Genomic DNA, 15,773 nt, shown 5'->3' with positions numbered 1-15,773 from the left:
AATGTGAGAGGTGGTAGATACAAAGAGAACTAAACCTTTGCTTATTCTTCTGCATTTAACAAACCCAGTGAAGGATCCAGTCATGGGAATAGTTGTACTGTGATTTAGGCTTTACTTGAGATCTGCACACAATGCAAGAGGGGTCAGGGAAGGCAGCTGCTACTGCTCCTGGAGGAAGTGAGGGCAAGTTTGCCAGAGATTACATTTGAACTAGGCAGTTGCAAATGTTTAGGACATAGCTGAGCCAAGAGGGAGGGGGCAAAAAGAGCATTCAGGCAAGAGAAGAGTATTTCTAAAGCCCAGGAGGTTTGATAAATCACCTGGGAATGGCTGATGAGTTGATGTGAATGATCAGACCGAGTGTATGAGAGGGATTATATTACAACTTTTGGGCCTCAAGACAATGCTATGATTTCTAGTTGACAGATGAAAAAGCAGAGGCTCAGTGAGGTTAAGCAATTTAACCAACATGACCCAATTTAGGATTATCTTCACAGCTTCCATTTATATAATCTTGAGTAATAGCTTTATAGAGTACAACTGAATTTTGGTTAATATTAAAATATTAATGTGGGGGAACATATGATGTCTTAATAAAATAATGCTAAACATGGTAAATTATCAAATACTTGAGAGTGAATTATTCATTACATATAAGCCTACACATTTTTGTTTGCCTACTTTTGTCAGAAAATTACCTTTCTTGGGATATATTGAGATGAGAGACTTCTTTTGAGATCCTTGAGATGTAAGTGGTCCACTTAAACTTAAATCAATTTGAATGGTTTACTATAATGTATTGATACACCTTAAAAGGAATATTAGCTTGTAATATAGAAGAAAGAACCTGAGAAATGAGCAGGGCTTCCTGGTCTGCAGGAATTCCTAACAGTTAAGAGGAGGGGATGAAGGATGGTTTAGTGCATGAAATAAGTAAAATACAAAAGTCTTTTTTGTTTATCACCTAGGAAATGGAGTTGGAAAACACAGCCCAGGGAAAGAAAAATAGTCAAAGGAATACGAATTATAATGAACACTTAAATGTCTTCATGGTGGTAGAGAAGGAGAGGGGGCAAAAGGGAGAAAGTATTAGGAGAATAGCCCTTATTATGTGGTTATGTCAAAAGAAAGAAATCACGGGGGACTGTTGATGACCTGTTTAGAAAGAAGAGAAAAAAGCAGTCTCAATTCCTGTGATAAGCCACCCTAGACTCAGATGGTGTTGTTGACGCCTGGAAATCAACATGACTGTCAAATTGTGCTCTGATACTGAAGATGTCTTTGTATTTAGATTGGAAAATTTAATGACCTCATTTACATATCAAAAATTAAGTATTGTAAAGTGAGATTGACAAATTTTTTTAAAAATATTTTTCTACTGTTTTGAAGTATTCCATTTGGTTTCATATGTACTGATAGTTAACAGCTGACTTTGCAATAAATTCCTCTATTGGGTAACTCATCAGTTGGATACTTTATTTTTTCACAAAAATATGTATTACTACCTACAGTAGTAAAATCAAATAAAATTCCAAAGAATTTTAAAAGAGAGACAAATGTTTTGTGCTTCTGAATCAATAGAAGAAATTTCTTCCCTGAAGAAATTTACTAAATAGCAATAACAAACACACTATACTTACACTAGAAATCAAATAAGACAGAAACAGTTTACTAATATGATTCACATTTATATAATATGCAATTGTAAAACACTATCCCAAGAATTATAATTTCATCAAGTTTCCATTTGACATGCTGTATAATCACTAAAATAACAGCAATAAAACAAAAGAGAAAATTTCAATGTTACTTTAGAAGACAAAAAATTCTGTGTGTATATCTGGAATATATCAGTAAACTTGTAAACAGGAAGACATACATTAATTATACTATCTAAACTAGAATAAAATAGAAGCAATTAACTTTTCAGATTCACTTTAAAATAATTTATAGCTATAAAATATTATCTTAAAAATCATAATGCCTTCCATTTGAACTCTTGTATTATTACTTAATTGCTATTAACAATAAAACTAGAAGAGAAAAAAATCCAAATTACTTTAGTTGAGAGACAAAAACCCACCTTCTTGTGGCTCTGAATTTTCAGAAGTAGTCTCATTGGAAAGTGGGATCAACTCAAACGGTGATTCACCACTTCTTGGTTATGTGGTGGAGGACCAAAATCAGTGGTTGCTGTAGAGACATTTTTTGCCGAAGGAGAATGTGCTCAGTCAGAGAAGCCTCTCAGTGAAGAAGATTCCTGAGATGTTCTTCCTTAGTTTTGTCTTCTCAGAAATTTCCTTCTTGGATCCCTCTGATGGGTGGGAGAATGAGATGCAGAACACTGGGCCAGCATTAGTGTGTATGTGGGGAGGAGGAGCAAAGGATCTGGCAGTGTGAAGAGGGCGAGGACAAGCTCTGTCATATGGAGAAATTGCTGCAACACGGCAAAGTTGGCCAGATAGGAAGATCTTGCTTCTGGTGTCCTTATCCTACCAAGATGGTACCTGGCCCAATCCTGGCATTGAACACTGGATCCTACCACAGTCTGATGTTCTTCCTTCCTCAGGAACCTGGATGTCAGAGGATTCCTTCATAGTCCCCACCAGCCTGATGCCCCATTTGGAATGTCAGGCATGTTAGAGATAGTTCTTGAGGCATTTAAACTCTTCTTCAGTAACTCTTTATTCCATGCATGCATTTTCCTTTCTAAGTTAACAAGGTTTCTATCAGGTAACAAAGTTGGATTTGATAAATAGTGAGCGATTATTTCAACTTTTTCTGAAAGAATCTTAAATTTTATAGGTGTCCAGCTCTTTATATGCATGGCTAATCTATTTATCATCCTTGAAAAGATTCTTTTCTAGTTTTCCATGGTAAATTCTTTCTAAATTGGATATTTAGTGAAAATTTATATCCTCAATGCAGTTCAGGAAAGAATTGAAATTTCTGCTCTCTCTTTTTATCTTACTGCAGCTAAGCCTTCTCATTTTGATAACTTTTAATAGATCCTTTGCTATATCAATTATTTTATCTTACACAATTACTTTAATATACATTTGATTTCTGTTTTCTTCACATATTTTAAAGAGTTTGACTCAACTGTATCAATCAGTTTCTTCAAAACTCCTTTGGACTGATATTCTAAGTGGTCTCTGTTTTCTAATGCAGCAGTTAAATACCCAGTTCCAAGTTTTTGCTACCTATAAACATCAGACTTCTCCAAGAAAAACAACCCAATATTTCATCCCATATGTTTGCCTCAAAAGTTGATCTGATTTTCCTGACCATTTTGACTTTTTAACATCACTTTAGACTTTTAAAATATTTTTCTTTTTGATAAGTTTTTTCTCTTTTTTTACCATTCTTTAGTCTTTGTAAAAACAGCTTTGTGCTTCCCTGAAAGTAAGAAAGTTCACCTAGCGCATCTTTTAGTGCTGTTTAAAATCATTCTTTATTCTTGTGATGTATGTTGAAGGAGGTTTTGGTTGTAGTTACTTGAGATTGAATGTGTTGATGTATCTTCTAACTTCTGAATCTTTCAAACAATGCCATCCATTAGATTAACTTGTCAGAAATATTTAGATTTCATCTAGTTATTTTCATTTATAAATTATATTAAACAAAGAAATAACAAGATTACCTTTACACAAACTTTATCAGAAAGTAGAGAAACAAGAAATATACCCCAATTTATTTAGTGAGATCAAATTGACTGGTATTAAAAAATTTTAAAGACATCTTAAGAAAATTACAGAGAAATGTTGCTTATGAAATCCTTATAAAAATATTATCAAACTAAGCCTAATAACATTTAAGAATTATAATTCATGATGACCAAATAGAATTTATTCCCAGAATGCAAAATTATTTTGACATTCAAAAGTCAATAAAATTAATGAAAAGATAAAAAATATGATAATCACAGGAACTGGAGAGAAAGTATTTGTCACAATTCAATATCCATTTGTTGATATAACCTTTCAATGAATTAGAAGTATATGAGAACTACCCCAATCTGATAAAATCTAATTTAATGATGTAATAATGAATGATTTCCACTTTAGGTTAGGAATAAGGCAGAGATACCTCTTTTTATCACTTTTATCCAACATTAAATGTCCGAATCAGTACGTTAAGGCAAAAAAAAAAAAAAGTAAAAAAGATTAGAAAGGAAGAAATAAAACTTTTAAGATGACATTATTACCTACATAGAATTTACAAAGTACTATTAAAAATGTGAAGTTGGATTTAAATTAAATTTAACAAAAAATGTATAAGACGACTATACTTCAAACTAAAAATTATTGATGAAAGAAATCAAAGAAAACCATAAATAAAGACAGAGGTATACCCTGTTAATAGATATAAAATCTAAGCAATGTTGTCAACTCTCTTCAAACTGATTTTTAAATTCAATGTAATTCCAATAAATATCTCAACAAGCTATTCTTTTTAGAAATTGGCAATTTTATTATAAAATAGGTACAGAGAAAACAAAGAATCTTGAGTTGTTGAACAATTTTGGAAAAGAGCTAAGTATGAGGACTCACAGCACTTGAATTCAAGACATTAAAAATCTAAAGTTAAACCAAGTGTCGCTGGTTCAATTCCCAGTCAGGGCACATTACTAGGTTGCACGTCAGGTCCCCAGTTGGGGGCATAAGTGAGAGGCAACCACACAGTGATGTTTCTCTCCCTTTCTTTCTCCTTTTCCCTCTCTCTAAAAATAAATAAATAAACAAATAAATAAATCAATTTTTAAAAAATCTAAAATTATCAGGAGAGTGTGGTATTGATGTAAGAATGTGCAGAGACATCAATGGAACAGAATAGTAAGCCTGTAATTTGCCCTACACTTTAATGGTCCATTGCTTTTAAAAAAATAGGTGCCCAAGGTATTCCATGGGAAAAGGAAAGGTTTTGTTGTTGTTTTTAGGAAATAATTTTGGAATAATTGTGTATGTGTTAGGAAAATGGACTTTTACCTCTGACTCCCACAATGCACAAGTTAGTTCAAGGTGAATAAAGGACATAAAAGGTAAAACAAATAAGCCTTTAAAGGAACACTGTGACTTAGGGAGAGCTAAGGGCTATTTAGACAGGTCAGAGAAAGCAATTACCATAGAAGACAAATATTAGTGAAATTAGCTTCAATGTCTGAAGTTCATCTTTTTAAGTCTTGAACTTTAACTTATCAAAACACCTCATTAAGAAAATGAAAAGACAAGTTACATGTTGGAAAGAAATAGTTGCAATACATGTACCTCACAAAGGACTTATGGCCAGAATATTTAATGAATTCACTGGTCAGACTGTGAAATGGTACAGCTATGTTGGAAAACTGATATTTTTTAAATGAAGTTAAACAATAAGACTAGCCATTCTAGGAATTTACTCAAGAAAAATGAATACACTTGTCTATTGAAAGACTTGCACAAAACTATCCTTAGCAGCTGTATTTATTATAGCCCCCAAATAAAAAAATTATAAATGTTGATCAACTGAATAGTGGGTAGGTGACTTTTTATATATTTCATACAATGGCATGACATATTTCACACAAGAATTTTATACAATGAAATACTAATTAGCAATAAAAAGAATGAGCTACTGTTTCATACAGAAACCTGGATGAATCTCAAAAGGATTATGTTGATTGAGAGAAGCCAGACACAAGGATATACATTATATGATTTGGTGTATATGAAACTCAAGAATAGGCAAAACTAATCTCAAATAGTAGATATCAGAACAGTAGGTAACTGGAGAAGAGGGGTGGTGGAGTGTGAGCCCAGAAGAGCTTTCTGTGGTAAGGAAAAGGTCTATAGCTTGATTTTTGTGATCATATGGGTTTTTACATTTCCTTTAGATCTTATTGAATTGTACATTTTGCCTTAAAAAATGTGGACAAGTGTACGTTTGCTGAGAGAGTGAAATCAAAGCATTCTAAAACCATGTAACTGCATCTGGATGATAACTTGTTTCTTAAGGATTCTTCGACATCTTGAGAAGAGCAATTGAGGAACTTAACAGAGCTGGAGCACTCTTACTTTCAATAAACAAGATTGTTCACAATTGTCAGCTGCTCTTTTCCTGACTTTAAGACGTCTCCTGTTGCTAATGATAACCAATATTAAAGGGGGAGACTATGAGGAAAACACAGTCTCAAATTCCCCTAAATTAAGATCCTGTGGGAGTGGGTGGTAGAGGAATCAGAAGCAGAGGAAAAATGGGAGCAAATATGGCATTCAGTTGAAGGGGAGAAAAGAAACCAGTCTGAATATTTACACAAACAGAGATTTGCTTAGAATTGAAAAAAAGAATTGTAATGTTCATATATGGAACATGAATCAACAAAAGAATCAGAGACAGAGAGATACTCACTAACAAGTGAACAATGTTTGCTATAAGCATTCTTCATGATCTTCTGATATTTAATAGATCATAGATGTTGTAATAATGTCTATGATGTTCATGTACCTTATACATTACTTTACTAGTGTTTTTTTAAAACCAGTCTCTAGGTGAAATAACTTATCCTATCTTTAAAATATCAACTATTCAGCATATTGTATGATTCCATTTGTATGATATATCCCAAACAAGAAAAATTATAGCCTCAGAAAGTATATTAGTGGTTGCCTTGGGCTGGTGCCTATATAGGTGCTGTAACTAAGGGGTGCAGTGTTTCTTTTTTGGCTGATAAAATTGTTCCAAAATTTGGTTATGGAGATGGTTCTACAACCATGAATATACTAAACACAAATTTTACATTTTAAATGGGTGAATTGTAAGGTATTTGAATGACATGTCAATAAATCTTTTTTTTTTTAAGCAACAGTTAATTTTAATTGCTGTTAAAAATATCAGCAAATGAAAGTACTTGCCTTTGACAAAACCCAAGTCACACTGCCAGAAAAGATCACTGACAAAGTCCTAGATTATCCTAACCCCTCAGGGACTCAGGAAAAGACCAATCAGGGTTTAGGTTGCATTTCCCTCAGCCTGAGAAGGCTTTCACTGCCACATAATAGCTTCACATATCTTTTCCATGGAGTTTCCAGGATTGCTTTAGAACATTAGAAGTGAGCTGAGACTATCCCCCTCATCCCTCCAGGGAAAGTGATCATTATGTAGTGGAAGTTTGAGGACCTGTTCTTGAAATATCCCTGGCAGCTTTAGATTGTGCAAATGTAGGCAAACAAAATGCATATATGGAGCCTGTTTTATAGCACTACTCTAAAAATAGGGGGGCATGACTTACCGCAGTTCATGTCTTACCAATAGTCACAGCACCTAGGGGGTAGAAGATGGTCAATAAATGGTTGAAAGCCAATGTGCTTTGAAAATTATAAATCTTAATTAAAATGTAAAATATTAATCATCCTGTGAGGGCAGTGACTACATTTTGTAACTCTTTATACTGTTCACAGTGCCTTTCACATGTCATGTGTGGAAGCCAAGGAGTGCAGTAGAATGAGCACAGGTTTGGGAATTAGACATGCCTGGATTTGAATCCCAGCTCTGTTCCAAACTATCAAATTAATGCTTTAAGCCTCTGTTTTCTTCATCAGATGGGGAGGCTGTAACTCATAGAGTTTTTGTGAAATACAAATCAGAGAACATAAACTGTCTAACAAGCATACAGAGGGTCTTTCAAAGCACGAAATGAAAACAAAGTTGTAAAGGGAAATATTGATAAATTAAAATACATAAGAATTTGAGTTTGTATATGGAAAAATCACAGTAAACAATCTTGAAAGACTAAATATAAATAAGAAAAAATATTTGACTGGCAAAATTCTGATATTCTTAATATATAAGGGCCCTGCACATCAATAAAAAATCAAACAGCCAAATTAAAAATAAATAAAGTACATAGATATCCAATAGAAGAATTATAAAAGGCTACTTAAATAAAATTTATATTTATTAATAATTTAAGAATATCAATTTAAATTTGAGAGTTATTTTTACCTATATATTTTATAAAGATTTAAAATAGTGCTATCTGGAACTTTTTTCAAGATAGAAGAAATTCTCGGCCATTAAACAAAGTCTAGCAAATATAATAGTAGTGAAGTTTTGTTTTCTCTAACCAAAGTGAAATCAAATTAGAAATCAATAATAGAAGGGTAACAGAAAAATTTCCAAACACTTGGGAACTAAACACATTGTTAAACAATACTTAGGTCAAAAAGAAAGTCAAAGGGTAAATAAAAAATGCATTGAATTGGAATGAAAATACAACATATCAAAGTTCATTGAACATAGTTAAATCAGTACTGAGAGCAAAATTTATAGCAATAAATAAATACATTAGAAAAGAGAAAAAGTGTCAAGTCAACCAACCAAGTTCTCAAAAACCCAGAAAAAGTAGAGCAAAATAAACTCAAAGAAAGTAAACAAAAGAAATAAACAATGCATATAAGCAGAAATTAGGAAAATTAGAATTAGAAAAGCAATAGAAAAAGTCAATACAACCAAGAATTTGTTCTTCATGATCAATAAAGTTGACCAACTTGTAGAAAGATTGACCAAAAAAAAAAAAAGGTAAGAAACAGATTACCGATATTGGGAATGGAAAATGTAATGACACTGCATACCCTGCAGACATCAAAAAGATAATAAGGGAATAATACTATGAACAACTCTCTCTATATAAATTTGACAACTTAGATGAAATGGACTGACTCCTTGAAAAAAACAAATTATTACAACTTAGCCATTAATTAATGGATACGTCGAATAGCTCTAAAACTATAAGTGAAATTGAATTTGAGATTTAAAAACTACCCCAAAAGATATCTCCAGACTCAGATAGTTTTTCTGAAGAATTCTACCAAACATTTAAGAAAGATTTAATGCCAATTTTGCACAGTCTCATTCAGAAAATAAAACAGAAGGGAACACTTTACATCTTATTTTACAAGGCCAGGGTTACTCTGATACCAAAACCAGATAAAGACAACGCAAACAAAGAGCACCATAGATAAATAGCTCTTATAAACTTAGACAGAAAAATCCTTAACAAAATATGGGCAAACAGGACCAATAATGTATACAAAAAATTATACAATATGATCAAATAGGCTTTTTTTAGCTACGCAGTCAGTGTAATCCACCATGTTACCAGACTAGTGAAAATGAATTAAAAATCCTACCACCTGATGCAAAAGAGAGTATTTTACAGGACCCAATCATGATAAAAACTCTAAGTTAGTGATAAAGAGAAAGTACCACAACTTTATAAAGAGCACTACTAACTATAAAAATCCTACAGCTAACATTTTACTTAATGGTGAAAGGCTAAATGCTTTCATTCTAAGACAAAAAGAAGAACAAGGCAAGTAGGTCTGCTCCCACCACCTCTATTTAACATAGTTCTAGAAGTGCTTTATTTGTAATAGCCAAAATCTAGAAATGACTAGAATAGGGCAATAGTTAAATGCTGTTACATTCATACCTTGGAATACTATTCAGCAATACAAAAGGTGAAAAACTCTTAATGTAACAACTTGGATGGATATCAAGACAACTAATGCTGAATTAAAAAAAGCCATTCTCAAAGGGTCACATACTGTATGGTCCCATTTATATAACATTTTTGAAGTCACAAAATTATAGATGGGAAACAGATTAGTGGTTTCCAGACATTGATGAGGGGGTTGCAGGTCAGAGGAAGATAGATGTGGCTACGTAAGAGCAGCATGGGGAGCTAGCTCTTATGGTGATAGAAAGGCTCTGTATCTTGGTGATCAGTGTCAGTATCCTGGTTATGACATTGTACTGTAGTTTTATAATATTTTACCATTGGGGAGACTGGGTAAAAGATACAGGAGATCTCTCTGTATTAGTTTTTATAAGAACTTGTGAATCAATTATTATCTTAAAATAAATGTTTATTTTAAAAACTATTCAAAGTAATTAGTGTTATTAAAAAGCTCATTCACATACACTGTCTTTTTTGGCTAACATGTTGGTTTAACATTTTAAAGGAATATAAGATAATAACTATCATAATTAAAAAATTGTTTATCATTTAACTAGTAATTTTACTTTTAGAACTTTCTTTTAAAGAAGTTCCTTTATAAAAATGCTTATGTTAACATTTAATGCATGTACTTAATGATATAAATTTTATGTGTATAGTTGATTAGTAAGGCACATGTAAAACTAATTAGAGTGTTCATATAAATGAATATTTAGAGATAACCAGAAACATAGTCATGATATATTATTAAGTGAAAAAAGCAAGTTCAGAGCAACAATTTCCATTCTTGTAAAGTAGTAATAATATGTATGCTTATACAAGAATAGGGAGAAAAAACAACCCAGAACAAATAGAGATCGAGCTGTAAATAGTCAACCATCACCCCACCCTGGGGCCGTGGTGCAATGAGAGTACAAGAAATCTTCAGTATGTACTTTACTTATTTCTGCCTTGTTTTCCTCTCTATTAGTTACTTTTACTGCTTTTATAATAATTATGACATAATCAACTAATATCAGTATAGGGTTTTTACATTTGAAGAGGTATCTTTATTTTTATATATAGTCTCATTTAATATTCAAAAGCCTTGTAAGGTCGATTAAATATATCCATTCTTAAAAGAAAGAAATGGGTGTTCCTAGAGATTGACAAAATTCTCCTAGGACTGTCTGCTGGTAAGTGAGAGAACCCAATTCTAGAAATCTTTGGTCTATACTTTTGCAGGCTGATTCCTTTTTTTTTTTATTTTTTGATTTTTCAATTACAGTTGTCCCATTTTTCCCCCATTGCCCCCCCCAACCCACCCCTTCTCCCGCAATCATATCCCTCCCCGTTGTCCATGTCCATGACTCCATTTTTAAATGGTGTGGGACTTTCCCTTCCTCGCTCACACTTCTTTGCTTTGCTGGAATGGCTCCTCTCTATGCCAGCTTGCAATCTGCCAGTCAAGACCACGTCCTTTCAAAAGCCCGTAGAGTTGGAGTAGACCCCTACTACTTCCTCAGCCTGTGTTCAGCTGCTGCATTACTCAATTCCATCTTGGAGGGCCCATGCTGCATTCATGATACATTGCATACTACTAATTTTCTTTAAGTGTGCATCTTGTATGTACCCAAGGAGATCTTAGATGGTGATATTAAAGACAGAAGCCAGATCCACAATTTTGTTTGTTATCTCCCCAGTGATGGGAAATGCAGTCTTCAGTTCAAAATGAGCCTTATTAAAAAGCAGTTCACTATCTGGCTGAACATCATTTTCTAACTTAGCATCTAATTGCAACTCATGAAGGACATAGTATTCTTTTCAATTTACTAATGATGAAAGTAAGAGAGGAAAATTACAATAAGCCCTGAAATTGATAAAGGTAGATAAGGAATCCTTGTACCCTTAGATTGGGAGCCACTTTCCTCTGAAATGTAATGACATGGTTTAAACGTGTGAGCAGCTCATTCCAAAAAGTTTTCTTTTTTTATTTTAAGGTAAAATACTGTTTTGCCAGCAGAATTCTATGTTATACCATCTACTCCTGTTGAGTTTACTGGGCTGCTGTTAAAGAGGGAATTTGATTCTGTTGACAAGTAGTCTGACCCTGAAACTGTAAAAGTTCAACTCTTCTGCTGTCAGTTTGACCTCTCATTAAAAATTTTGGCTCCTGCCTGCTTCTGGTTAGGTTAACCACGGGGTGGGTTTTTCTATGTGGTTAGAAGATCAAGACCAAAGTTTTGAAATCTGATCAACAGTCACAGTCCTGTTTATGATCTTCAACCACAAATCATCTGGTAGGCTGTCTTCTATTGATCATCACTTGAAGATGGGGAGGGAGTCCCTTTGCTCTACCTTCATTTAACTGTACTGGAGGAGACTGCAATAATCATTTCTCTTGCTGGTGGGTGGCCATTGTATTACTGTTTGCTCCCTCATTCAAGTTGGTGGGTAACATTTACAGTGTGAGCATTCCATCCTTCTAGTGGTTGAGGGGCTGAGGATTTGGGGAGGAGAGGGAAGCTAAGGAGGCAACAGCTACCTCTGAGATGAGATTCCGAAATAAGCTGAAAGGGTTCTCATCCTAGCAACCCTCAAAAAATACATAGAAACACATCTGTCCCTTATTTTTCCAGCTTGCTTTATGGTGAGTCATTCAAGTTCTTAAAACCATACAATTACACATGCTAATAGCAGGGAAAAAGAGAGATAATAAACCTGGTAGGGGTAATTTAACCAAACCATGCGGATCAGTGGTTTATACCAATAAGGAATATTGAAGAATTCTTTTCAAGGCACCCACTCTCTTCCAGGGGCATATATATAAAAGATTATACACACATGTATATGCACATATACACACACACACATATACATATTATCTCTAGTATGTTCAAAGGAGAAAGTAAATGGGGTGTTCTATTGAAGAAATGCAGTACAAAATAAATGGGGTTGTAGATTAAAAACAGCCAGAATTCACTCCTGTGTGCTAGGTTATCATACTTGTGCAATTTGACAAAGAAATTTTCCCTTTTGAGAGAATTATAATTTAAAAAATTTAACACTTTCAGAACTAAAGAACAATTAGGTGTCTACATATTGATTTCTCTAAGGGAATGAGTAGGACACACAAGCTTGCTCTACACACATAATTTATGCTGACACTATCACATTTTCTAAGCCCTCACTGTGTGTATGTTTGTGTGTGTACACTTTTTTCTGAAGCCATGATTTATTTTAAAAAACTGGAGATTAATACATCATGGAATGTTATTTATAGGCTGTAAACAAATGAAGAACTATAACTAGTTATAGATATGACATTCCTTAAGAAAAAAAATTTACCATAGCACTGGGTCTTAGGCCATCTCTTTAACACATTCAATATACTTAAGTTTGCAGAGGTTAATAGAGGTCACTTAGAGGTGCAGGAAAGCCCTAGTTATATAAAGCTATCCATAATAGAGAGAGCTTTAGACATTAACACTTATTCTTACAAAATATTTCTGTAAGTAGGTTTAACTCAAATTATAATTTACCAGAGAATGAAAAAGTAAAATTCTTGATTTTTTCAATTCTTCTAAGTACTTTAACATTTTAAAAATGTTTATTTAAAATTTATATTTTTGAAAATAGTTGATACAAACTAAAATGTTGGGAAGTCCTATGTTTAGTCCATGAATTTGCACTGCCTCTAATTATAGCTTATTATATCTTTAACTTCTGTCTCACCTTCTTCTCCTTACCCACTGTAATAAAAAGAAGTTTAAATGACTTTTTTTTTTTAGGATTATTTTAGACATGGCTCATGGGTCTTAATTCAAGTCCTAAATTGCCATTTATTAATGTAAGACCATCTAATTATCAGTATATGTTGTCATGATGTAATTAATGTCTTTTATGCTTTCAAAGGCATACAATTGTGTGATATTCATCCTAAAAGTATTTGAAGGCACATTTTTGTACATCAATATGAAAGCCATCCTAGTTCAGTAGCACGCTTTGAATTAGTGTTTTCACTCCTTTTCCCAATTGAATGTTATGTGTGTATATGTTCTGAGAAAAGAGTTGATAAATGAATCTGAATTCAGGGCACATTAGAAGTGTATCTATCCTAGAATATCTTACCTTAAATATATTTCTTTTTTTTTACATACACCATAACTTCATTATTTCTTCATGTGGTATGTTTAAGTAGTAGTTTTCCTTTGGAATTGAATTAAACATATTTTTGTTCATGTTTTAAATACTTATAATTGAGATCAGAGATTATTTTAAAATGTTTCCCACAGAATTTTAAATTATGACATGACAGTTTAGAAATGTATCATCAAATAATATTTTTCTTATTATTGTGAATTTCTTGTCTTAAGTTATTAATGAGTGAAAGAGACGTACTGAACTGACTTTGGAATATCTGGCTCTTTAGCTCTTCACAGATGATCTCACTTTAAAATGGTGATCTTGGGTCCCAGGTTCATGGAAGAGTATGTGCCATTGCTTCCTAGAAATCTTGGCTACAATACTATATGTTTTATGGTATTTGTCACCTACCCTTGGTTTTATTCTCAAGGCATATGTAAGTCACAAACTATGTCATAAACAATACACCTGATATTTATGAATCCATTTTACTGTTTACATTTATAACTTTAAAAAACAAAATTTTGATTGATTTGAAGTGACTTTCATAGGAAAATTATTTAAACATATCTTGAAAGAAGAAAGCATCTTTATCTCATAATTAAGCTACTTGCCTTTTAATATTTAAAAAGTTCAAAGCTATCCGCAGTATCAAAGGCCAAATTCTGGAGAGAGAGTAATATAGCTGAGTATTTTTGCTTATATTTAAAAACTTCTTTCTCAAGGCCCACACATGCCTTCATGAGTGAAAGAAGGACATGGAAGATGCATTGCATGTCTGTACTCACATTTGAGAAGTTATTGAAATTCTTTTTACATGCAGTGTGTTCATTTTCTATTGCCATATAAAAATTACCACAGATTTAGCCTTTTAAAAGAATGCACACTTATCATCTCTTATTTTTATGGGTCAGAAGTGTTCAGGGTCTCATAGGCTACAATCAAAGTATCAGCCAGATGGTAATCTTTTCAGAAGCTTGGGGTTCTCATCCAAACTCACGTTGGCAGCATTCAGTTTCTTGTGGCCGTAGGACTGAAGTCCCTGCTGTCTTGCTGCCTGGGGCTGCCCTCAGGTCTCAGGCACTTCTGCAGTTTCTTGCCACAGCCTAATCACAGGCCTCACAATATAGTAACTTACCTCTTCAAAGCCAGAGAAGAATTTAGCCACTAAACTAGTCTTATACAATTCAGTGTAATCATGGGAATGACTGTCCTCACCCTTGTCATATAATGAAACCTACCCAAGGGGGTGACTGTTTGTCGTAGTCTATTGGATCGAAAAAATCAGCAGGATCCTTTCCTACTGAAGAAGAAGGGCTTATATAAGGGTGAATCATCAGGGGATTATCTTAGAATCTTGCCTACCACATACCATAATTCACCAATTGAAGGCCTCAAATCCAGCACTTCTGCACTTAGAAAAACCGTATTTCTCTCCAAAAATCCTAGCTTATCTGTCCAGTAGCCATCAGTCAAGGTATTGAAAGCAGTAGGTGATTAGTGGCTCCAGGACTAATCTAAGCTTCCTGAGGACTAATTTACATTCCTCAGAAATATTGGAGGAATCTTAGTCTGAACCCAGGAAATATTATCAGTAATAGGATGGGCATACAGGTGGGTAGTTTCTTTTAAAGGAAAAGAAAAAAAAAAAACAAAAAAAAACCCAGCTAACAGTAACACCTAGGCTTTAAAATCACGCCCAGCTCTTGTGTTTGACAATCCTTCTGATAGCCCAAATACTATAAATTTAGTTGACGATAACAGAACAGATGGGAAAAACATATGGCTTGTAGGTAGTGTGTGGTGGTTGATATTTGCGGTACATTAGGGGAATTTATTTTATTTTGTCTCTTTCCTTGTGTAACTTTATGATACTTTATCAAGTAAATTTTATAATGCCTATTTTGACTTCTCTGTTGTAGTTATTAAACTCTCTTTGAGACTTGAACATTACATTAAAAAGGATTAGTTTCATAATTATTTCACAGCAGGCATTTAGATACACTGGCAGGAAGACTATTTCCTTCAGGAAAACATATCTGTAGACATTTGGTGTCATGTAGAATCCTTGGACAGAGATTATACAGGTGATAGAAGCAAAAATTTAAGGAGATTAATTCAATTTAAAGCTATTAAAGAAGGTCAGATTTCC

Source organism: Furipterus horrens, unplaced genomic scaffold (assembly GCF_987537825.1).
Source record: "Furipterus horrens unplaced genomic scaffold, mFurHor1.1.pri manual_scaffold_1, whole genome shotgun sequence".
Lineage (NCBI taxonomy): Eukaryota > Metazoa > Chordata > Mammalia > Chiroptera > Furipteridae > Furipterus > Furipterus horrens.
This window is presented reverse-complemented; position numbering follows the sequence as displayed.